Source organism: Perca flavescens, chromosome 1, assembly GCF_004354835.1.
Source record: "Perca flavescens isolate YP-PL-M2 chromosome 1, PFLA_1.0, whole genome shotgun sequence".
Classification (NCBI taxonomy): Eukaryota; Metazoa; Chordata; class Actinopteri; order Perciformes; family Percidae; genus Perca; species Perca flavescens.
Window position 1 is genome coordinate 12,028,784 of NC_041331.1, and position 24,699 is coordinate 12,053,482.

The window sequence follows — 24,699 nt, forward strand, 5'->3', positions numbered from 1 at the left end:
GAGCCACGGTGAAACGTTTTTTCGTGTATATGGTTGAAATGACAATAAAACACTTGTTGAGTTGATCGTCTCACTGTCTGTCTGTAAAGGGCAGGCGTGGCTTGGGAGTGGCCTCATACAGCAGCAAAGTAAGTGCATTCTGGGATTTGGTGTCTTTCATCCATATGAGCCAAAAACACATTTTCTGTCTTATCTTGGCCTAGAAGGCACCACTTTCAATTTTTTTTTTCACATTTCTACTACATAAGTGACCCAATTTAAAGATATATTCAGCTTTCCAGCGGTGAAATTTCCCTTTAATTTCACAGGAAAAAACAGTTATTATTAGACGAGGAGCCTAGGATCAAAATAATGAAGTTACTGTCTGTGTCTGTGTCTGACCTGGGCTGGCACATGTTCACGTTAAAAAGCGTGTGCGTGCACAAACACACCACGGTCACGCGCAAAGTGTCCCGGTTTTAGCTCCAGGAAATCTGGTCACCCTACTGTTCTCCCGAGCTCATGTAGCTAGCTGTAATAATGGATATAGCTAATGGTTGTAATTCACCATGTGTTCTATTAATACGTCCATTGTATTATCTTATGAAGTTATGATACATCCGAAAGATGTATGTATGTTGTAAAGCCTGTTATGTGGATGTAACGTCATTAGTGTTTCCCAAACTGGCAGGGCTATCGGCTAGCTAGCTAGTTGCTAACATCAGGGTTAGCTAGCATGGCTATGGTATTAAGATCATGCCTACATAACGTTACAACAGACATAGTGATGACATCGCCTTGGTTCTCTCCTATGATACAGTACATCTGAGGGCTGTATGCTGTAAAGCTTGTAACGTGGATGAGAGATGAAGCCATGGATGAGCTCTGTTCACCAAACTGCAGGCTAACTGCTAGCGCTAGCTAGTAGCTAGCTAGCTAGTAGCACAACATAATGATTAAATCTCCTTGGTTGTCTAGCTAAATACATCTATCGTTTATTTAGCTCAGCATGTAAACGATCGGGAACAACGAAAACACAATGTTCAACGTTTTAGACAATGAAAACGGGGAGTTCATGAGTTTGCCACTTGTAAGAGACACGTGAGATAAGCTCATGAACGAGCATGTTTCTACCGGTTGCTACGACAACACAAACAAATTGTTGCTAGTGCGCGTGTCCACCGTGACGTCATAGGCCAAGAATGCGGAAAAGCCGAGCTCCATGTTGTCTTAATGCGCTTTTGAGCACTCTCATTGGAACGTACGGGGCTTCCCGCCGAACACTGTATCCAGTTCTCTTAATACATCCATGAGCTCCACCTACATGTCAACGGTCCAGTGAGTGAGTCAGAACTAGCAGCAATAAGGACAAGTAGCCTAGCCTATAGCGAGTGGTGGCGACCCACAAGAGTTAGAAGACCCACCGTCCTCTTTAAGATCGCAAGTTTGGGAATGTGAGCGGAAATGCATCTAACATGCTAACGCATATCCGACGCCATCACAAGCACTAACCTACAGTAGCTGAGAAGCTACAGGAGGTCGTGGCAGAGTGGAAACTAGAAAGGTATGCCTGTCGCACTTAATAGCAAGAATACTTTCTTTTATCTTTTGTGGGGGAAGGTCTCGCCTAAGTAGAATTTTGTTTTATGTAATTTTCACATTCATAAATAAGATGCTGTAGTTTTATAGCTGATTGTCTTATTTTTTTTTTACAAATCACAGATGGAGTCTGGAGATGATGTGGGGTGCTTATTGTTTACTGTTTACATGTTACTTTACATACTTCAGGCTGTTGCAGCTAGCTCAGGGGAGAGACTGTATGACACTAGGTGGTACAGCCTGAGACATCCACAATAAAAAAAAATTGCCTTCTGCATTTTTGTTTTGCTTTTCCCTCCATTGTACCGAACCAAACTTATATACTAATATATATATATATATTTTATTATATTTTATTATTCATTTCTGGATAAATAAACACCACTTTTAAACAATGCATTCCATTAAATGAGGTGATTATTCTAAGTGTTGTTTCTTCCAGTGCACCACTGAAACATGACTTGAATTAATCTTGAGGCTTTGTGAAACTGGAGAAAGTAGCATCCCTAGGGTGCCTGCTTTTAAACAGCCTGTTTATCGGAACATATTAAAAAGAAACACCTATTTATTTTTCACTGTGTTGTGACAATAAAGAGCACATAAAAAACAAAAGTAATGAGACAAAGTGAGTTGACTTTTTTTTTTTTTTACTCTGAACTCACTTCCCAGTGGAATTCCATGGTAATTATGATGATGGGGGTGTATAATCACTTTTTAAGTGGTTACTCACATCAGCATCAGTTACATTATTAAATGTCCATTAAAACATAGTTTTCATTTCAGACAGAGAAATGATTAATGGAAAAATTGACGAACAATAATCAAAGGCCAGTGGAGACTTTTGTGTTAAAAATTTGGTATCAGGCAGCCGTCTCCTGTGCCTTGGCCGTGTGGAAAGCAACAAACTTAAAATGAAAATTCCAAACCGGCAAGTGTCAGCAACATCTTTGTTATTAAACGTCGTCAAGGTAACATGTGATCTCGTGAAGTGCTGTCCCAATCCCATAATACCTATCTGAGCCCATGTGGCCTCACACACTCACTCACTTAGCACCTGAGATCAATTAAGTCTGTGAGTCTTTAGTCGTTAGTCCTCAGGGCTCACTTTGGGATCGAGCCATTGTGTCATTTCATGGTTGTGAATCTGTGTCCATTAGTCACTTCTAGATTAATGAGAAATAATTGTACCGAAGACTAACCCTTGCAGCATAGAGGTTTCAAGAACACTTCTGAAATTGAAGAGGTAAATATAGAAATGCCAATCCAATTTCCAGAGTGCTATTCCTTTTTCTGAAAGGTGTAATTATTGCATGAGGAAGTCAAGTGCATTTTAATCAGATGTAGACGTATTGATGCCTGAACATGTCAAAAGGGTATTTAGTTTGGAAGCTCAAATAACAAATGAACGTAATACCACTTCACGGACTGTTGATGATTTCACAGAGAAAGTGTGGTCCAAGGGAGAACTTCAAGTGGTCTTTTTCCATGTGTGGAATGGTGGCAGGAGTGCTGGTTAGCACAAAAAAAATAGTAATCTGATGAACCGATTCCTCAGACAAGAAAATGACTTTGTGACCCCTGTGGATGGTGAGAGAAAGCTTTTGCAAATTATAACATGCAGGCAGGAGTTTGTGTGCTGAGAAGAAACAGAGAGTAACAATTCAATTCCACCTACACTGGAGGGGTGTTAGGTCAAAGTTCAACCTGCAAGGATGGAAAACAAGCACTCGTGTTGGGAAAAAGTCAATTTACTTAGCTGTCAGACTGTGATATGGTCTTAAATTAGGCACTGGAATAAGACAGGGGGAGTAATAGTTAAATAAATAACACAGGACGTTGCATACCCACAGTAAAACATAAAGGTGCCCAGTATAATTGCGTCTTCGTCTTAACACTTACTAATAAATTGTCTTGTTTGTTTTTCTTTTATTTTGTTTTTCCCTGTTTTATATAACAAATGTTATTACTGTGTATATTTTGTCTTAGAGCTAACCAAGCGTGGGTTACCTCTACTTGTATGCTGTACCGTATTAGCTCAGTAGAGTATATGTATGTTGTGTCTCTGTTTTAACATATACTAATGAATTGTCCTGTTTTTCTTTTCTTTCGTCCTGTTTTACTCTGTTTTATATAGCAAATGTTACTAGTGTATATCTTTTGTCCTTTTTATTGTAATTCCTACCTGCCAAATGGACTACAGATGGAAATTAGCCTTTGGGCTACAATCTGGCACTTTTACGTGTACTGTTCATCAAATGTGCATTGTCCTGAAATAATAAATAAAATAAAAAAGTATATCATTGGAAGGAGTTTTAATTAGCTTACTTTTTCACTTGTCTTCTAATTTTTACAAAAGCCAACTCGCATCTTTTTTCTGCAGGCTTATTTTAGGATACGTAATACATGCCACCACATATACCTAACACCGGTTGGAGTTTGTGAGCTTCAATAATGATCTCAGCTCCTCTCATTTAACTGTCAAACAGCAGACAGTTGTATAGTCTGGGAGGAAAGTCCAGAATATCATTTCTGGAAATAGCTGTTCTTCTTATTCAGTATGCACAGAATATACAATATATTACAGCACCCCACATCTGATCTGAGGATATATCTCTCCTCCATGTCCCCTAATCTCGACTTAAACTAAAAGGTGACAGAGCCTTTGTTGCTGCTCCATGACGGTGGAACAAGCTGCCTTTAGATATCAAAGAAATCTGGCCTTTGTAACACACTAATCGCTCACTCTGTTATTGCTATAATTCTATATTTGTGAATTGCTGCTTATTGTTGTTATTGGGATGCTTTATTCTATGTATTTTGTTTCTGTTTTTATACAGCAACTTTGTGCTTCTTCGTATAGCACTTTGGTTTAGTTCAGCTTAAGCTGTGTTTAAATGTGCTCCATAAATAAACTGTACTTACTTACTTACTAAGGTCAGACAATGTACGTTTTTGAATGAATGCTTAAAGCTGCATTCATTTTTTCTTCGCCTTTTGGGGGCAGCAGAACCAGCTGCAAACACAACATCAACATATTATCCTGCAGTGTTTTGTTTCAGTACTGTAGTTGCAATGTGCATATCCTTTAATTCATAAAATAAACAAAAACAATGAATGTTAAAAAAATGTAATTACTGATCATGGGATCAGGGTTTTGCAAAATGGCCCATGATGTGTTGGCAAGTCGGCTACCCTGTGAATGCACCTTTGAGATGCATCAATATTAACTCTTGTAATTGAAAATAAAGGGAAGGAAGGCACAAGGACAAATGTTTGGCTGGTCAGCTAAAGGAGAGACCTTTTTTTTTTTCTTTTTTTTTACCGTTGTCCATCAGTGGTATGGAAGAAGTATTCAGATCCTTTACTTAAGTAAAAGTACTAATACCACACTGTAAAAAATACTCGGTTACATTAAGTTAAAGTCCTGCATTGTTCCCTAAGTAAAGGTATGTAAGTATCATCAAGAAAATGTACTTAAAGTATTAAAAGTAAAAAGTACTCAATGCAGAAAAATGCGCACATTTTAGAAAACTGTAAACGATAAAAACAGTTCTGTCAATAAACTAAGTGTTTAATTGGCTAATCATTTCAGCTGGATTTGTAGGTGTTTATTGCTGGGTAGTTTCATTCATACTAGTTTATACTACAATACTACAATAACAAATGTGTGGTAACTAATTTATCCATCCATCCATCCATCCATCTTCGTCCGCTTATCCGGTGTCGGGTCGCGGGGGGAGCAGCTCCAGCAGGGGACCCCAAACTTCCCTTTCCCGAGCAACATTAACCAGCTCCGACTGGGGGATCCCGAGGCGTTCCCAGGCCAGGTTGGAGATATAATCCCTCCACCTAGTCCTGGGTCTTCCCCGAGGCCTCCTCCCAGCTGGACGTGCCTGGAACACCTCCCTAGGGAGGCGCCCAGGGGGCATCCTTACCAGATGCCCGAACCACCTCAACTGGCTCCTTTCGACGCAGCGAGCAGCGGCTCTCTCCGAGCTCCTCACGGATGACTGAGCTTCTCACCCTATCTCTAAGGGAGACGCCAGCCACCCTCCTGAGGAAACCCATTTCGCCGCTTGTACCCTGGATCTCGTTCTTTCGGTCATGACCCAGCCTTCATGACCATAGGTGAGGGTAGGAACGAAAACTGACCGGTAGATCGAGAGCTTTGCCTTCTGGCTCAGCTCTCTTTTTCGCCACAACGGTGCGATAGATTGAATGCAATACCGCACCCGCTGCGCCCGATTCTCCGACCAATCTCCCGCTCCATTGTCCCCTCACTCGCGAACAAAACCCCAAGGTACTTGAACTCCTTCACTTGGGGTAAGGACTCATTCCCTACCTGGAGAAGGCATTCCATCGGTTTCCTGCTGAGAACCATGGCCTCCGATTTAGAGGTGCTGATCCTCATCCCAACCGCTTCACACACTCGGTTGCGAACCGATCCAGTGAGTGCTGAAGGTCGCAGGCCGATGATGCCATCAGGACCACATCATCTGCAAAGAGCAGCGATGAGATCCCCGCCCACCAAACTGCAACCCCTCCCCACCCCGACTACGCCTCGATATCCTGTCCATAAATATTACAAACAGGATTGGTGACAAAGCGCAGCCCTGGCGGAGGCCAACCCTCACCTGAAACGAGTCCGACTTACTACCGAGAACCCGGACACAGCTCTCACTTTGGTCATACAGAGATTGGATGGCCCTGAGTAGAGACCCCTCACCCCATACTCCCGCAGCACCTCCCACAGTATCTCCCGGGGACCCGGTCATACGCCTTCTCCAAATCCACAAAACACATGTAGACCGGTTGGGCATACTCCCAGGCTCCCTCCAGGATCCTTGCGAGAGTGAAGAGCTGGTCCGTTGTTCCACGACCAGGACGGAACCGCATTGTTCCTCCTCAACCCGAGGTTCGACTATCGGCCGAACCCTCCTTTCCAGCACCTTGGAGTAGACTTTACCAGGGAGGCTGAGAAGTGTGATACCCCTATAATTGGCACACACCCTCTGGTCCCCCTTTTAAAAAGAGGAACCACCACCCCAGTCTGCCACTCCTTTGGCACCGTCCCAGACTTCCACGCAATGTTGAAGAGGCGTGTCAACCAGGACAGCCCCTCCACACCCAGAGCCTTGAGCATTTCTGGACGGATCTCATCAATCCCGGGGCTTTGCCACTGTGTAGTTGTTTGACTACATCAGTGACTTCCGCCTGGGAAATCGACGACAATCCCCCGTTATCCTCCAGCTCTGCCTCTAACATAGAGGGCGATTAGTCGGATTCAGGAGTTCCTCAAAGTGCTCCCTCCACCGCCCTATTACCTCCTCAGTGGAGGTCAACAGTGTCCCATCCTTACTGTACACAGCTTGGATGGTTCCCCTTCCCCCCTCCTGAGGTGGCGAACAGTTTTCCAGAAACACTTTGGTGCCGACCGAAAGTCCTTCTCCATGTCTTCTCCAAACTTCTCCCACACCCGCTGCTTTGCCTCTTTTCACGGCAGAGGCTGCAGCCCTTCGGCCCTTCGGTACCCTGCAACTGCCTCCGGAGTCCTCCGAGATAACATATCCCGGAAGGACTCCTTCTTCAGTCGGACGGCTTCCCTGACCACTGGTGTCCACCACGGTGTTCGTGGGGTTACCGCCCCTTGAGGCACCTAAGATCCTAAGACCACAGCTCCTCGCCGCAGCTTCAGCAATGGAAACTTTGAACATTGTCCACTCGGGTTCAATGCCCCCAGCCTCCACAGGGATGCACGAAAAGCTCCGCCCGGAGGTGTGAGTTGAAAGTCTGTCGGACAGGGGCCTCCTCCAGACGTTCCCAATTTACCCGCACTACACGTTTGGGCTTACCAGGTCTGTCCAGAGTCTTCCCCACCCCTGACCCAACTCACCACCAGATGGTGATCGGTTGACAGCTCTGCCCCTCTCTTCACCCGAAAGTGTCCAAAACATACGGCCTCAGATCAGATGAAACGATTATGAAATCGATCATTGACCTTCGGCCTAGGGTGCTCTGGTACCAGGTACACTTATGAGCATCCCTATGTTCGAACATGGTGTTCAAGTTATAGACAATCCATGACTAGCACAGAAGTCCAACAACAAACAACCACTCTGGTTTAGATCAGGGAGGCCGTTCCTCCCAATCACGCCTCTCCAGGTGTCTCCATCATTGCCCACGTGTGCGTTGAAGTCCCCCAGCAGAACAATGGAGTCCCCCACTGGAGCCCCATGCAGGACTCCAGTCAAGGTCTCCAAGAAGGCCGAATACTCCGAACTCCTGTTTGGTGCATATGCACAAACAACAGTCAGAGTTTTCCCCACAACCCGCAGGCGTGGGGAGGCGACCCTCTCGTCCACCGGGTAAACTCCAACACAGCGCGCCAGCCGGGGCTTGTGAGTATCCCCACACCCGCCCGGCGCCTCACACCCTGGGCAACTCCGGAGAAGAAAAGAGTCCAACCCCTATCCAGGAGTATGGTTCCAGAACCGAGACTGTGCGTAGAGGTAAGCCCCACCAGATCTAACCGTAGCGCTCCACCTCCCGCACCAGTTTCGGCTCCTTCCCCACAGAGAGGTGACGTTCCACGTCCCCAGAGCCAGCGTCTGCCGCCCGGGTCTGGTCCGCCGAGGCCCCTGACCTTCACTGCCACCCATGTGGCATCGCACCCGACCCCAACGGTTCCTCCCACAGGTGGTGGGCCCATGGGCTGGAGAGATGGGAGCCACGTCGCTTGTTCGGGCTGTGCCCGGCCGGGCTCGTGGCAAACCCGGCCACCAGGCGCTCGCCCGACGAGCCCGCCGTGCCTGGGCCTGGCTCCAGACGGGGCCCCGGCTTCCTCCGGGCAGGGTCACTCCATCTCTACCTTGCTTCTTCATTGGGGTTTTTGAACCATTCTTTGTCTGGCCCCTCACCTGAGACCACTTTGCCTTGGGAGACCCTACCAGGAGCACAAAGCTCCAGACAACACAGCCCTCAGGTTCACAGAGACACACAAACCTCTCCACCACGATAAGGTGATGGTTCACGGAGAAGTGAACAAAAAAGTAACTAATTTAGAGGAGTAAAAAGTACAACATTTCTCTCTGAAATGTAGTAGAGTAGAAGTAGAAAGTGGCAAGAAAAGAAAAGACTCCCATTAAAGTACAAGTACCTAAAATGTGTACTTAAGTACAGTACTTGACTTCGCCGCATGATGCTCCCTTTTCTGGCTAAACTCAACATCCACGGCCCCTGAAAGGACTGTCATTTGGCCTGTAGCCGGCTCACAGTCACCTATTGGCGGCTGAACAACTGCTGCTGGTAGCTGGTGTCCTGGAGCTCTGATTTTATCGTTCTATCGTACTATAGACTGTTTACGTTACATCGCTTTACTTAGTTTAAAATAGTTCTATGGTAAAGGTATATAATATATGGTCTATTAATGAAGTAGCATTGATCACTTTGTGGGGGGAATACATTTTGTCCCCACCATGGATTAAAATAATTCAGCCCAGGCAGGGACCAGAAAGGGGGAAATCCCATGAAAATCGCACCCTGAGATAATGTACCTAGTAACATTCCACCACTGATATGGTGGTACACATGTTTCTTTCTTACAATTGTTTTCTTCTTTTCTTTTTACAACATCTGAAAATCATGTGGTTTATAATAATACTTGATATACTCTTTTCAGTATACTTTTCAAGTATGACATCTAGTGGCAATACAACATGTCCAAAGGACATCCAGCTCACAGAAAAAAAAAGAAAAACCAAGCTATTAAGACAATTCTCTGCTTCTAAATCATGTCTTGGGGTTTAGGCAAAAGGTCTGTTGGTTCCAGATGCAGAACATGGTTATTTTCTTTAAATTGTGACAAGAATTAACACACTGTCCAGATTAACTAAACATCTGACCTCTAACCCCCCTCTGAGACCTGTTACTGTACAGTCCTGCTATTTTCATAATGCCCTTATCGTTAGCTAAGCTTGGCAAGGTGTAAAGCCTCCCTGGCTTTTGAACCATTGTGCACTTAAACCGGTTGCATCCAAACCAAGAGTTTTAAAGAATTGCTGCATTTAAATTGACTAGTGTTGACATTTGAATACAGACATCACTACTGCAAGCCTTCTTCTCTTAATGTATCCATTCATGTTTATGTTTACAGAAATAGATACATAAGCATGGAACATTCATTATATAGACTTATGTCACTACTGTGACACAGGATTTAAGCTCTACAGTAAATGGTGTGATATAGCTAAGCTAATGTGTTGGCAACTTGTTAGTGCTAACTTGGCATGGTGTTTGCAGATGTTTAGCTCTGCATGTGTCATCTGATAAATCTGCTGCCTCTCTGGCAGTGAGGAATTTTGGCTCCTCTCCATGTTTTATCATGGGGAGGCAGCGCCGACAGAAAGTCTGAAGAAGAAGGTGAAACCGCATTCACACATTTCCACATTGAATTAATGTGGAAAAGAAGTAGGGGAATGAACCATCACAACAAAGATCAGTTCTTATTATGGATCACTAATACAGATATCTTTTTACAGTTTGGGGACTGGTGTGCCTTTTGAAAACGTGTATAGGGAGAATGACACTTAGTTAACTGTAGCACTGCAATGGTGTAACCTGTGAGTTGGAGTAGCTGCATGGAGAGGGATGCCTAAGAAGAAACAGAGATACTGGCAGAATATAAAAAATGTGAGTCATCCATGAAAGGCAGACTAGCATGTACTATTCAAGAAATTCTTTTAAAATTCCCCAGATCTCTCTTTCTTCACTATTCTGGGTCTTAAGTTTGCAGAGTCTTCAGACCTTTCTACTCGCACAGACAGACAGACAGACAGACAACATAAATGTTTCCTTTTGATGTGAACACAGATAAACAGTTTAGAGAGAGATTTCAAGGACATTCTAAGAAAGTATACAAATACATACACAGTATAGGATGCACCTTAACAATACTTACTGACTCAAAATATTACACCCTACAAATTATGGGGTTTTCATTATCAACCACTAACAAGTCAAATATGAATGCACTACTTATGTATAAAATCATACAGTGACAGTGACTATAGTCATATTTCCATATCTTTTCAATTAGAAATCACTGTTTGAAAGCAATACTGTTGGGAAAAAGTCGTAAAGACCTCCTCTTAAATTCCCATAGGATTAGGTCTCATAATGCTTATAATGGTCTAGAAGTTCTAAAATCTTAAACATCCTTTAATTGGATGTTTTAACAGAAGTCTTCATGAACACTTGTCAAATAGCTTCTTAGGTGGTCAAATGAGTCTTGTATTAGAGAGACATGCTGTACGATTGCACAAGAACTGTGTTCAGGTACTTGGAAATGAGCTCCATCATGTTATCTTCTACATACAGGAGCTGCTCATTACTCTGCGGCAGCTGAGCGGAAACAAATGCAATCTGTATGTAAATGCATGCGCACAACACTGCCTGTAGGTAATAGCTTATCTTCTCTGTGCTTACGCCATGTTCACATCATATCAGAGGACGTCAAAGAAAGGGACGACATCTCACTGCTGCAACTTGGAAGCATTCAAGTGTTTAACTTCTTGAAAGGTTCACATTTTAAATACTTAGCATCTGTGGACTGCATTTGGACTGTATCTCTGAACTCAAATAAAGCAGAGTTACTCCAACAGAAATCACTGGAAATTACTGTGAACATAGCCCAGTAAGCATGATAATCTCCAGCTGAAAGAAAAATCCATCAAAAGCATACACAATTTGGATTTGGATTTTTATCTCTACACACTCAAAAATAGAGGTACCAGTTTGTACCTAAATCGGTACAAATGCTTGTCGCAGGGGAGGTACCCTTTTGAGAGACAATTGTGTACCTTTCAGTGGTGGTCCATTTATGTACCTTATCAAACTGTACCAGTTTAAGTACAGTTGTGTACCCTGCAAGACATAAATGTACCTTTTAATCTATAAGGTACAGCAATGTACCTCATTGAAAGGGTACTTTTCTGTACTATATAATAGTACCCCCCCAGTGACAAGCTATTCTGGACTTTAAGGAGACAAAAATGTACCAGAATTGTCTACACAATAATTGCTTCTTTACCATTTATTAACATCAATGAAAATATGTTTTCAGATAAACATGGCAGCATTTAAGTTGTAAAAATGTTAATTCATCAATTCAATATAGTTACATATAAAATGAATCAATGTAAATGCATAACATAACAAGATGTAAAGATTGCAGTCACATTAACCATAAGGCAGAAAACCTCAAAGTAACACACATATTTAGATAGAACATATTTAAACAGAAACCTCAAGGAAACATACAGTCTATCATCAACTAAATGTGTCGAGAACTTGAAGGTCTACTCATTTCCTGGACTGAGCAGAATCCAGTCATTGTCAACTGTGACATGGTAAGCATGGAAGTGATTGTAATAATAAAAGTAAGGATATAACAGTTTTCCACACAACACCCAACAAGTCTCAACATTCAAAATGGACTTAATTTTCAAGAATAAAAAGGGGTGGCTTCAGTGTGTACATGACCTACTACAAAAACATCCTCAAGGGCCTATTTGACACCATTGACAGATCTTTGAAAAAACACAATAAAAAATGTAGGTCATCAACAATATCATGTTGGACAGAGAGGGAGAGATTACTTTTTTCGGTACACTTGAGAATGAAACTAAATAAATGGTCTCTTGAATTTTCAAGCAAAGTGTCTATACTTGGTGGTGTGGGCTGTTCAACTGCGTGTGTGCGTTCAACTAGTTCTTCAAAATGTTCTTCAGTTACTTCGGAGCAATCAGAAATGTTGCGTTTGTGTTTTCGATAAACATGCCGCCTAAAAGATTGATACTTGGAAAAAGCAGACTGGCAGTTACTTATCCCACAGCTTATGTTGAAATGAGGGTCGTGTGCATGTACAAGTCCAATATGATGAATCAGTTTTCTAAGAGTAAAGGTCCTCTTTGAGCATTTTGTACACTGATGCAGTCCAAGCATGATCAGTGAAGAAGGTTGACACTTCGAGTTACAGTTACCGGCAGAGATTTGTCTCCATCCCCGTGATGTTTGCGATGCGTCTCTGGAGAAAGGTCAGTGTCTTTTTCAAGTATCCAGGATATGCCATGTTGAAGACAAAGTACATGCAGAAGGCTGCAATGAAGACCTCATCCACCGAAGTGCAAGAACAAACCTCAGTTCCCTCGACATTGACCACACTCTGGCACTGTCTGGAGAGGGCATATTTCAACCCTTGTGCTTTCAGTTGAACGGTTGGATATGGAGTTTGAGGATAATTCTACATAAGAGAAAAAATTGTTAGCATACATAACAAGATCGATATGATAAAGTGTGCACAGTGATCTAAAAGAACATTAACTTATGGCTAGTGGCTATGCAGGACACAAGGTATTTACCTGTCCAAGGATAATGAAATCCTCAATCTTCTCCTTGAATATGGATGGCAAGAGAAGTCAATTCCTAGGTCATACAGATTTTACAATTTTAATGCATTTCAACGAATGTTGGTTGATACTAATAACCTGCCAATTCCCATAGACAGGCTACAGCATGTAACTTCATGTTCAGTACATTAACAAACTAAAATGTATTAGCTTTTAAAATTAATGTAAGAAATAAACAAATTAAACATCATTAAGAAGATAATGTTGCATTATACACCCACTATGTGCCACAAACAGATTAACACACTAGACAGGTATAACAGCCCTCTAGCAGTATTATTAGTGAGGATGGGATTGAGCAAAAATTCCATGGGAGAAAATAGTGCCTAATTTGAACTATTTTATAAACCTTGATACTTAAATTTAAAAATGTAACATCTCAAAAACAAAATGAGTATTAAAGCTGCAAGCAGCGTTGGGCGGGATTTTTTGCCAGACCTGATGTGCCTGCCAAATTTGGCGAGTTATTGAGCAGGTTTAGGGGGTCAAATTGAGGCGCAGAGGCAGTAGAATAATTAAAAAAACAAAACACAAGAACAATAGGGTCTTTGCCTCAAAATTAACTAGTTGTATGGGCTCAAATCAGTACCTTTAATATCCTCAGCCAAGGCATCCTCTCTTGCTTCCATGTAGTTTTTTCAGTGGCGAATCCTTGACAAGTTTCAGCATATTTGGGAGAATAGATGTGAAGTTCTCACTGATGCGGTGGCATATGTTGACTGGAGAGGGGTGCATGGCATAAACCTCATCGCACAAACCTCATCGCACAACTGAGATTTTAAAAAGAAAAATAGGGGACAGAAAGGCATATTTTATTTAAGTATTAAGTATATAAACAACCTTTGTCAACACTTTGATGTATGTATTGGTATTTACTTGCAAAGGTTTAATTGCATTAAAGTGCACAAGTGTAGTTGTCATCAACTCGAGTAAAATGTTATCTTCACTGCACCTGGTTCACTCCGTGCATGTGTTATCGTGTGGGTGTGTACCAGGGTGACAATGTGACAAGTTTGCATGCGTGCATCTTGTGGAAAATTATAAAAACTATACATATTATGTTTTTATCTTTAAAAAACGATTTATGATATTACGGTATGATATTTGGAAAGGAACACTTACATTGTACACTGTGACAGCAGATCATACAGAGCCTTCTGGTTCTTGTGGACCGGTTCTTTAGCATCTAAGCGGCTCTGGACATCTTGTAGGAATTGTGGAATGGAAATGACTGCAGGCAGTCTGTGGCAACTAGATTCCAAACTGCAAAACAGCAGAAGAACAGCTTTATCAGATTAGGACAACACCACCTCAGTGCAAGATAAAAAGAGAAAGAGAAATGGTGATAAAAATAGCATTATTACCTCTGGTTTGCTGGGACACAGGAGCTTCACACGTTTGTTGTTCTGGGTTGACCACTTCCAAAGTAAGGGTGACCTTCTTCTAGCGGTGTGTGAAGTGTATATTTTCTCTGAGTCTGCAGTCTACGGTCTCTCCATCCACATCATTGTCTGAAATGTAAATGAAAAAGCTATTAAAAGAAGCACTGAAACTCTGGACATACAGATAGTGACTGACACAATTCAAAAAAAAAAAAAAAAAAAAAAAAAAAAAACTTTTTGCAACTCGCTGTGATGTGGTTTGTAAATACATTTAAAAAAAAACTCTTTATATAATCATATCTCAGCAGCTGTCTTGTTATTAACATTATATCTCCAGCAACTGTTTTACTCTTTCAAATAATCAACGAACTACAGAACTTTTTAGTACGTTATTTTTCTACTTCTTCTCATTATCATCACTAATTATTATTAATATTGTTTAAAGTGAGCCTCTTATCGTTTAACAGAAAAATACATCATACAAACAGCAACTTTTGCAGCCTCGTCAGTCTGATGGCGAGTTATCACTTTTCTGTCATCACTAACATCCTGTTAATAACCAAAGCTCTGAGGCTTTACATTTGTTCTATATGTTAGAATACAAGATTTCAGCATCAAGCTACAATCAGGCTACATTCATGATTTTGTACAGTCAAACTAACCAAACACTTCTTATTGATCATCATTATAAAGTTTCGGCCGTTCCTGTAACCATGGTAACTCACGGAGCCAGAGGGGAGGGAAAGACGCTGAATGAAGCCGTTTACACAGACACACCCCAGACAAAGTCCAGACTATAGCTAGTTGTTATTTCACACATGTAGCCCACAACAGGTTACTCTCGGTGTCAGACGAGTTATCACGTGTTGACTAAAGTCAAAAACTAATTGATAACGTAGCAGCGCGACGAGTCCTTGCTAGCTAAGCAGCTAAACTTTAGCGCCGCTCCGTGTGTGGGTCACTACACTGTCATTGGTCAGGCGCGCACACGCTGTAAACAAGTCTATTGGCTGTAGAGTGTGACAATCTCAATCAATAAAAATCAGCCAACACTTTTTTATTCTCCTCCATCTACATTGATCTCATAACATAAGTCGCCTCTGTGAACTCTGAATGACGGAAATCCGTCGTAGCGACGGACAACTTTACCGTGTGTAAAACAGTCAGAGTACAGCAGGTGTCCCGCAGTTGGGGTCCGACTTTAAGTGAAAACACAGTGACGCACCGGATGCAAAATGTTTTTAACTGTAAATAAAAGTGCACTCCTGTAGTAAAGCAGAAGGAGGTCTTGAAGTCCTAGATTTCAGTGACACTGTGAACACCTTTAAAATTAATTGGTTAAAAAGATGTCTTAAAAACCCTGAGTCAATTTGGTACTTTATCCCAAATTACATTTTTAACAAAATTGGGGGGCTTTCCTTCATTTTAAAATGTAATTTTATGCCAAATAAATTGCCAATTAAATTATCAAAATTCCATCAGCAAGCCCTTTTAGCTTGGAATTTTCGCACAATTTTTCGCCGCACAAGACATTCTTCTGGAACAATTGTAACATAGTCATTAGGAACAAATCCTTATTTTTTCCTAATTGGTTCCATAGAGATTTAAACCACAATCTTAATCTTTTCGATGAATCTGGTGATATGCTGTCCTATGAACAATTTATGAATGTACACAATTTTCCAATTCCTTTCAGAGAATTTAATTCCTTAACTCGTGCAATCCCAAATGGTTTAATTCTACTTATAAAAAATTACTTAACCTATGATGCACATGTTATATCACAGCCTTTACTATCATTGGATGGAATTGAAGTAACACACATAAAATGTAACAATAAGCATATTCGCCAAATTTTCCAGAGAAAGAATGCTGTTGTACCAAGGGGCAAGTTTGTGTGGAGTTCCAAAATTATAAACATAAATTGGAGAAAGGCTTGGCTTCTACCGTATAAGTATTGTGTTTCTAACAAAGCTAAGGAAGTACACCTCAAAATTTTACATAACATATACCCTACTAATCACCTTGTTGCTAGATTTACTGACATTGACTCCTCCTGTACATTTTGTAAACATAGTAGTGAAACAATATCTCACCTTTTTTTTGATTGTGAAATTTCCAAAAGATTTTGGACAGATTTGGAGTCTTACTTTTTTTGAACCCACCAACTCTATCTACTCCTTTAATCTTAAAGATATTATCTGTTTCTACAATAATTCAGATAATGGTGCTCTTGAGTATCTTATAAATTTTGTTATTTTGTATGCAAAATTCTATATTCACAAGCAGAAATTTTCTAACTCTTCTCCTAACTTTGTACCTTTTCTCATAGAATTTAAATCTCTACTGAAGTCACTTAGAACGTTGGATAACAAAAAAAGTATTAAAATTGTAGATACTGTAGAGCTGTTTTTCCCTGAAACCTCTGACTAAATTGATGTCTTCCTGTAAATTTTTTTTTGTTTTGTTTATATTGTGTATATGTATGTATGTGTGTATGCATGTATACTGTATATATGTATATATATATATATATATATGTGTGTGTAAGTGTGTGTGTATATGTATGTATGTCTATATGTGTAATTTTTATCTCTCCCTTTGTATTGCTTCGTTTGTTTCTATACATGTATTTTTTAAAATATTTTTTTTTTTTACAAGTTTGTAAACTTGTTGTTCACGTGCTATCAATGCTTACCTGTTTTTTGTAAAAAAAAAAAAAAAAAAAAAAAAAAAAAAAGTAAATAAAAGTGCACAGTTTCAAGCCTGCTTCAGACAATGCTGAGTTTACTGACTAACTATTAAAAACCAGGATGTGTTGCATGAACTATCTTAACCTACTCAGCACTAATATTCCCGCACATTTTCTGCTGTGTGATGCGTTAAGCGGCAGATAAAAGGCTGCTACTTGGAGAGAAAATTAATTAAGCCAATTCAAAAGATTAAATGTGACAAAGGTTTTTTTTTCCTTTTACATTTGTTTTTACCACAGTATTAAACTGTGATGTTCATGTTTTGCTGTAATAAAAATGGAAACATGAATAAATAAACACCAAATTAGATAAACACAAGTGAATAAGATAAATACCAAATAATAACTTGTATACTTCAGAGTGTTTTCGCGGGCGTTGGTGATTTCTTTTGTTTGTTGGAGCTATGAGCGGGAGACCATGTACCTTTGCTAGCTTGACATTAGCATGGCTAATAACGTTAGCTGACTTAATTATGTGAGCTAACTAATATTTTCATAACTACATTTACTTACTACGTTTTTGGCAGTTCAAGAGACAGTATTGTATAGCTTACAGTTAAGTGAATTAACGTTTGTGATATCAGAACAAACTTAGCTAGCTAGCTAGCTAACTAGCTAACTACTGATAGCTCTGATGTTAGCTAACTACATTTTCGTCTTTGGTGATAGTTATGAAGTTCAAACTTTACTTACCTCTAAATTTTGGAGCATCCTCCTCTGAAATTTCGATTCCTCCTTCCACCACCAACTTCTGTAAAAGTTCCTCTGTGGACAGACCCCTGAGCGACATACTGAATGATGAACGGACTCCTGTCTGTCCTGCTCAGCAGCACTAGTTTGACGTCTCTGGTATTAGTTCGCCGCTGTTGCTGGGCAACCAGTGTGCTATCTTGGGGAACTATATTTCGGCGGAAGAATTAGGATTTGTTTTCAGTAAATAATCACATTTTATGTTACTGTGTGTTTATTTCCTGAACTATTACTAGGTTGTTTACAGTAACCGTTTTAGCAACCGTTTAATAAGAGCTGACTGAACCGTAATTTACCGTGATTTTAGAAGACAGTTCAGGTGGGTAATGGGACCCATTTATCTGCACAGGAAATTATCTGTCTGTCTTCAGAAATGCAGGGACAATGTATTAAGCTGAACAGTGATGGCAGGTTAAAGCATCTTTTTGCCACTTGTTCTCTTGTGATCTTCTGGGTGGCACTGATGAGGGACATCCGGATACGGCCTTAAAACTTCTCCTTCCTTTTGCCTCCACATACTTGTGTGAGGCGGGCTTTTCCAAACTGAATGAGCTCACAACAAAACACCACGTTCAAATGAGGCTGTAAATCCAAAACTGAGCTGAGAATTCAACAGATTTGTAGAACAAAGTAGTCTCATGTTTCACATTGAGCTAAAACTTAGCATAAATGCAGTCTTTGTAGAAATGATGCCAATAATAAGAGGCTAACAACAACAATATAACAATAATAATAATAATAATAGTTCTAAATACCTCAACTATAACTGCTAATAGGCCTATAATACTACAATTACTTCAATGCTGCATGTACCCCTTCAAATGGTACAAATTTGTTCTTTAAAAACATAAAACCATTAAGAGAGCAAAACCCTACAAAAACTCATTAAACTTTAACTTAGCTCTGGAGAGCTTATTCCCCAGAGTCCTTATGTTTTTTCGCCCTGCAGTTTTTCTTGGATTAGGGTGGCACCTAAATCATGGTTGCAGCTGTCGCCGTGGTCCTGCTCTGCACCCTGCTATGCCCTGCTACACCCTGCTAAGCTCTGCAGTGCCCTGCTATGTCCTGCTATGCCCTGCAGTGCCCCGCTACACCCTGTAACGTCCTGCAGTGCCCTGCTACGACCATTAATTACTACAACTTCTATTTCTAGTCATAGTTCCATTATCTTTATTGTGACTATTATCGCCACTGTTCATCACACCCCCAATCGGTACCGTCAGACACGCCTACCAAGAGCCTGGGTCTGTCCGAGGTTTCTCCCTAAAAGGAAGTTTTCCTCACCACCAAAGGTTTCTCCCTAAAAGGAGTTTTTCCTCGCCACTGTCACACTAAATGATTACTCCTGGGGGAATTACTGGAATTGTTGGGTCTTTGTAAATTATAGAGTGTGGTCTAGACCTACTCTATCTGTAAAGTGTCTTGAGATAACTCTCGTTATGATTTGATACTATAAATAAAATTGAATTGAATTGAATTAAAAAGCCTATTTTAATGCCAGCTACAGCTATTTTCTTTTGATCCTATGTTTAGTTACTGAGTTATGACTCACATCATGCAGTATCTTTGCCTCACATTTAATTCTCCCACACCCCTGTGGGAAGGTTTTGTCCTGTGGTGTGTCTTTGTCTGTTGGAAAACATTTTGTGCAATATCCTGATGGTTTCAATGCCGTCCATTTAGAGAGGAGTGCAGTAAATATTTAATTCCCCAAACTCCCTCTGTAATGTTAATCCTTCCGAATGGGGCTTAAGTTGAAACTGGATAAAATTGTGTATTTTTATTTGATTTTTTTTATTTGGCCTTGGTTAACCATTGTATCAACATAATTTCAATGACTACATTTAATTATGTATGCTGCACACTGAAATAAAGTAATTATGCTTTAACCCTTGTTTTGTCCTTCGGGTCACGGGGACCCGAAGGACAACACAAGGGTTATAAAAAACTAGACTATATAAAGGTTAGTTACCGAAATTATCTTCGACTGTTGCATTGGTTAACTTTATTTACTGTCTGATGCTTGTGTTGACTTGCGTCAACAATTTTAAACACCAACTAGAAGAAAACATGTTAGGCGCCAACAAATTACTACAAATATTATCCTACTTGGAATTACCACCTTTTCACAGTCAGCAGGTTGTACTCACAGTAAATCCAATATGACAACACTGCAGCAATAGGTCCTCTTAACTTGCAATTCACTGCATCCCTCAAGTTCTCTATGTGCCTCACTGATGTAGTATGAACTAAGGATTTGTTTTTTTGGCTCTCTCTGTAGCTGTTCTGAGAGCTCTCTCCATACTGTAAAGTGTGGGATTTGTGATGGCCTTGTTATCTGAACAAAAGTGTGGAGTCTATCAACAATTTTTCTGCAGGAAAAGTAAATTTTAACAATACAAGTGTTACCAATTCCCTGCACATGTTTTTTTTTTTTTTCTTCATTCTTTATCTTTAGACGTTCCATGGTTGAAAGGTATTGTGTTTAAATATATATACAGTATATATGTATACAAATATATGGTCAGTTGGTGATTTAAAGGGGGATACTAGCACCCTTGATAGCAAACCAGACCACAAAGTATGCCCCTTGTTTACCTGCTCTGAAATATCAATAGCCTAACTGTGTTGTATGTTGATAAATCCATGGCACTGTCCATGGTGCTGAAGTAGCAGACATATTTGTAATTGTGACTTTTTCTCTGAGTTTTGTCTTAATATAATATAATATTCTCTAAACTATATAGCTAGCTTTAATGGTATTAGCAAAATAGTCTTTCATGAGGCGGTTCGCTAGTTGCAGGTGAACTAAATGAACCAGGTCCATCCCTACTGTTAAATAACAAATCACCTACTGGATACAATATAATTTATTACATTTTGTGCAATATGTTGGATTTAACTTGTTCAGTTAAGTACAGAGTATGCTAAAATCTGAATGAGTATTTGTATTTATTGTGTGTATTTATTGTAATGAATTGTTGCTTTTTTGTGACTGTTTGAGATTTGAAACTTTTAATTATCCTATCAGTTTATAGTACCAAGATAGCCATTAGCTGTTTGAGGCTAATGTGCTGCTGCTACAACATTCTGGGTAGGGGTTACACTTTACTTGAAGGTATCTACATAAGAGTGACATGACATTGTCATGAACGTGTCATAAACATTATAAACAAATCATACACGTTTATGACATAACGCTTCATTTAGTAAGCGTCATTCGGTTTTTGTCATGACAAGTTATGGTTATGGTTATGGTTAGAGTTAGGGTTAGGGTTCATGTGTCATGACTTTATCATGACAGTGTCATGTATTCATGACAGTGTCATGTCACTCTTATTTAGATACTTTCAAGTAAAGTGTTACCTGGGTAGGTAACTGTTAATTTACTGTTGGGCTACCTGTTATGTGTTTTATTCTTTTTACTATGATTCTTGTGGACTCTGTTGTATAAAAAAAAGTTTAGGTTTGTTTCTGTCAAAAAAAAATGACAGCATATTTTTTGTTCTGATCTTATGACCACCTTCCTCTCTTTGATACTCTCAGGAAGTCCCTCTTTCAAGTGATAATTCTCTTCTGCGAGTGCATGTAAGATGTTGTAGGAGTGGATTTATTAGACTAACAAAACAGTGAACCTCGAGAGAAATTAATATGAAATTGATTTAAATAAATCTTATTATCGGGGAATGCATTCAAGCTGCAAGAAAATGCAAAGAGGTGGCGGTGATTTAAATTGTTGCCAGCAGAAATGCTATTTTAGCATAATTTGTCAAATCAGAATGGAGGCACTTAATAACTTTGCTCTGAAAAATATGACCTGACAATCAAATTAATTTAATGTGCAAGGAAACAGATATGTGTGCTTGGGAATACCTTAGGTTTAAATCAGCATCTGCATTACATTCAAAGTACCAGTCAGTTTTATCACTGGGCTGCAGGCTTTCTTTCTCTGATCCAGAAATGGCTGCTTTACCCTTATAAATATGAAGGTTCACAAAGTGGTATTACATACTGAATTAGCAAACATGAATATTATGTGTCAGAACTACAGGAACTTCTGCACCTTGTGACACGGTGTCATACATCAACTGTAGCTTTGAAAGTGGTTATTGAAGAAAACCATTATGAAGTAAACCAGTGCATATCCTAGAGCACAGAGTAACTGGGAAATATAGACGGAAGATCAAACCACTTAAGGTGAAGCATAACAGACATGTGGAGGTTAGCTGGTTGATTTACTGATTTAATGCAGCGTTACATACTGTAGGGCAAACCACACCCATGTACAGAATGCTTGTAATGCTTACACAACTGAGAAAGGGAATTTCATTAAAACAACCAGTGTAATGAGTCAATCGTGATAATAATGTGGAGTATGTGGATGTTTTTCTTATGCTATACTTATGGATGTGGTCTGAAATTAAGTACATTGAATTGACATCATTCCTGCTGTAATTCATATGGACAAAAGCTCTGTATTGATGTCGGGGGATATTTGTATTGATGCAGTACGTTACAGTAATACATTAATATTAACCTGCCATGTTGATTCTTCGAGCACTGATCTAGAAAAGGCTGATCTTCTACATATCACTTTCATGCCATGGCTACATTGTTTGTACATGCATTCATGCATAATTATTCATTTGAACAAACATTTCCAAGTAGTAACATGCATAAAATATATCCATCATCAAGTCAGATGGGCTCAGGTTTTTAAAAAGATAATTTCCCACAATGTGATGTATGGGATGAAAACAATGCAAATAAGAATATATCAAGAGAGAACAAACAATTCAAGATCAGAAGCCACAGCTCATGTACTGTGTGTGAGTGTGTGTGTGCCTGTGTGTGTGTGCCTGTGTGTGTGTATGATATACATATGCAGCCCATGCTGAACAGATCACATTAAACATAATCTTGGGAAGGAAACAACAGACAAGGAATCTGTAGGTACAGTTGATGTAACGTGTAAACTTGGTCTTTTAAATCTGTGGCACACTTGGCAGTTAAGGCCACTACAGACAATGTCCTGTCAGTGAGAGTGAAGTCTGCCCTGCAGGAAGGCTTACATTTCGCTCGATTTTCAAAGAGGAAGTAAATCAGGGACATGTTGGGATGTAAGCCATGGAATTAAAACAGATTGAGACTGATGTGATGCATTTATTGTGGGTTATTGAGTTATATACAGTATGACTTCTGTGACTACTACATTTAGCAGTAGATCTTAAAGATAGTCTGGTAATTTATACATTTCCTTTTTTCACACAAAAGCCTTGAAAAATAAGCCACATTTAATGTTTCCATTGTGTTTGTATTATATTTACAATGTACCCAAACGTAGTTTCATTCTCACATGTTTTCTTTCTCACTGTTCCTTAAGTTCCCTAATGTTCACATTGATCATAACATCCAGGAGAGAAAATATTCCTTTTCTTTCCGACTCTTTTAAAATGATCCCTTAATGCTTCGACACTGATTAGAAATGTTTTTTTACAGACATGCTGAGCAAAAGAAAAGTATCCAGACTCAATCTGAGTGCTGCAGTACCCTAAAGTATAAGAGAGAGCAGCATCAGACATCAACAGCTCCAACAAGTAATCCATGGAGAGTAAAGACGTGACACGAGAGACCTTCTGATTCCGTACAGGACTGTCTTAATAGCAGCAGAAATGCAGGCGGAATAAAAGACAATGACTCGTGTAGAACAAATTGGCTGCGTTCCTGTTCCTCCTTCGTGATTTTCACTTAGATGTGAATGTTTTTGTTGAATTAAATTGATCTGCCATATGCATTTATGTCAGAGGAAATTATTTTCAAAGTTTTCTTTTCCTTCTGAACAGCAGCCACATTACCATAATGCGTGCTGGACTGTTTCCATAGAAACCGTCTTACTGAAATTCCCTGTGTGTTTTTTTTCATACATACCATCTGAGTTTTGTTTATTAAAGGTAAAAAACACTGGCAAAGCAAATTTTAGTCAATGAAGGAACAGTAATTAACTGTAATGACGCATTTCATATTTGATTATTATGAACATAATGTATGCTGAATTCTAACACATATTAGTATTTTTAGGCATGGCTATCTCTATTTTGGCCAGATATACAGTATATGTAAACCATGGCCTGTAGACAATAGTCGCATGGGGCATTAGGCATGACATTGGACAACACATTTATTTTTCAGAGGTCAATGTCTTACTAAATTTCAAACCTGACATGTTTTATTTCTTGCATGGTTCTTATCCAAACAAACCAAGTTACAGAGAAAACACTCCATAGTTCCCATGATAAAGGCTAAGGATTACTATATATGATTTTTTGTGTTTGTTTTATTGTCGTCTTTTTTTTTTTTTTTGTCAAATATGTTTGACAAATGAGAAATTCCTATTGAAGAACCACATATTCTGGCACTGATCAGTTTGAAGTTGGAACTATGCTGAGAGTTTTTCACCCCGTTCTACGTCACGGGCGTGATTAGATCACGTACTTACACATGGAAGTGAAGTAACGTAATAAATGTGAAATTTGAACCCAAACCATGATTTTTTTCTAAACCTAAACAAGTAGTTTTGTTGCCTAAACCTAACCAAACTGTGACCGTTTCCCGTTAACCACGTATTTAAAACAACAAGCGTTACGTTGTACGTATGAGGAACGGTTGATCTCCTGCCAGTAGGAGCTATGGGTCATATAAAAAGGTAGAAACAAACATCCTATGTGGTCGTATGGGTTGGAGGACTTGTTGTTCATATTGTAGATATGTGTAA

The 24,699-nt window shown here is 39.8% G+C and overlaps 1 long non-coding RNA gene across 1 annotated transcript; it reads right to left on the reverse strand.

The window, feature by feature from the left end:
- Positions 1-11,663: 11,663 nt before the first annotated feature.
- On the reverse strand, positions 11,664-18,048 carry LOC114557304 (uncharacterized). The gene is made up of 6 exons (XR_003692787.1): positions 17,871-18,048; positions 14,408-14,554; positions 14,166-14,306; positions 13,633-13,813; positions 12,996-13,059; positions 11,664-12,877 (listed from the first exon to the last, which is right to left on the reverse strand). It is a non-coding gene; the product is annotated as an uncharacterized LOC114557304 (long non-coding RNA).
- Positions 18,049-24,699: the final 6,651 nt, after the last annotated feature.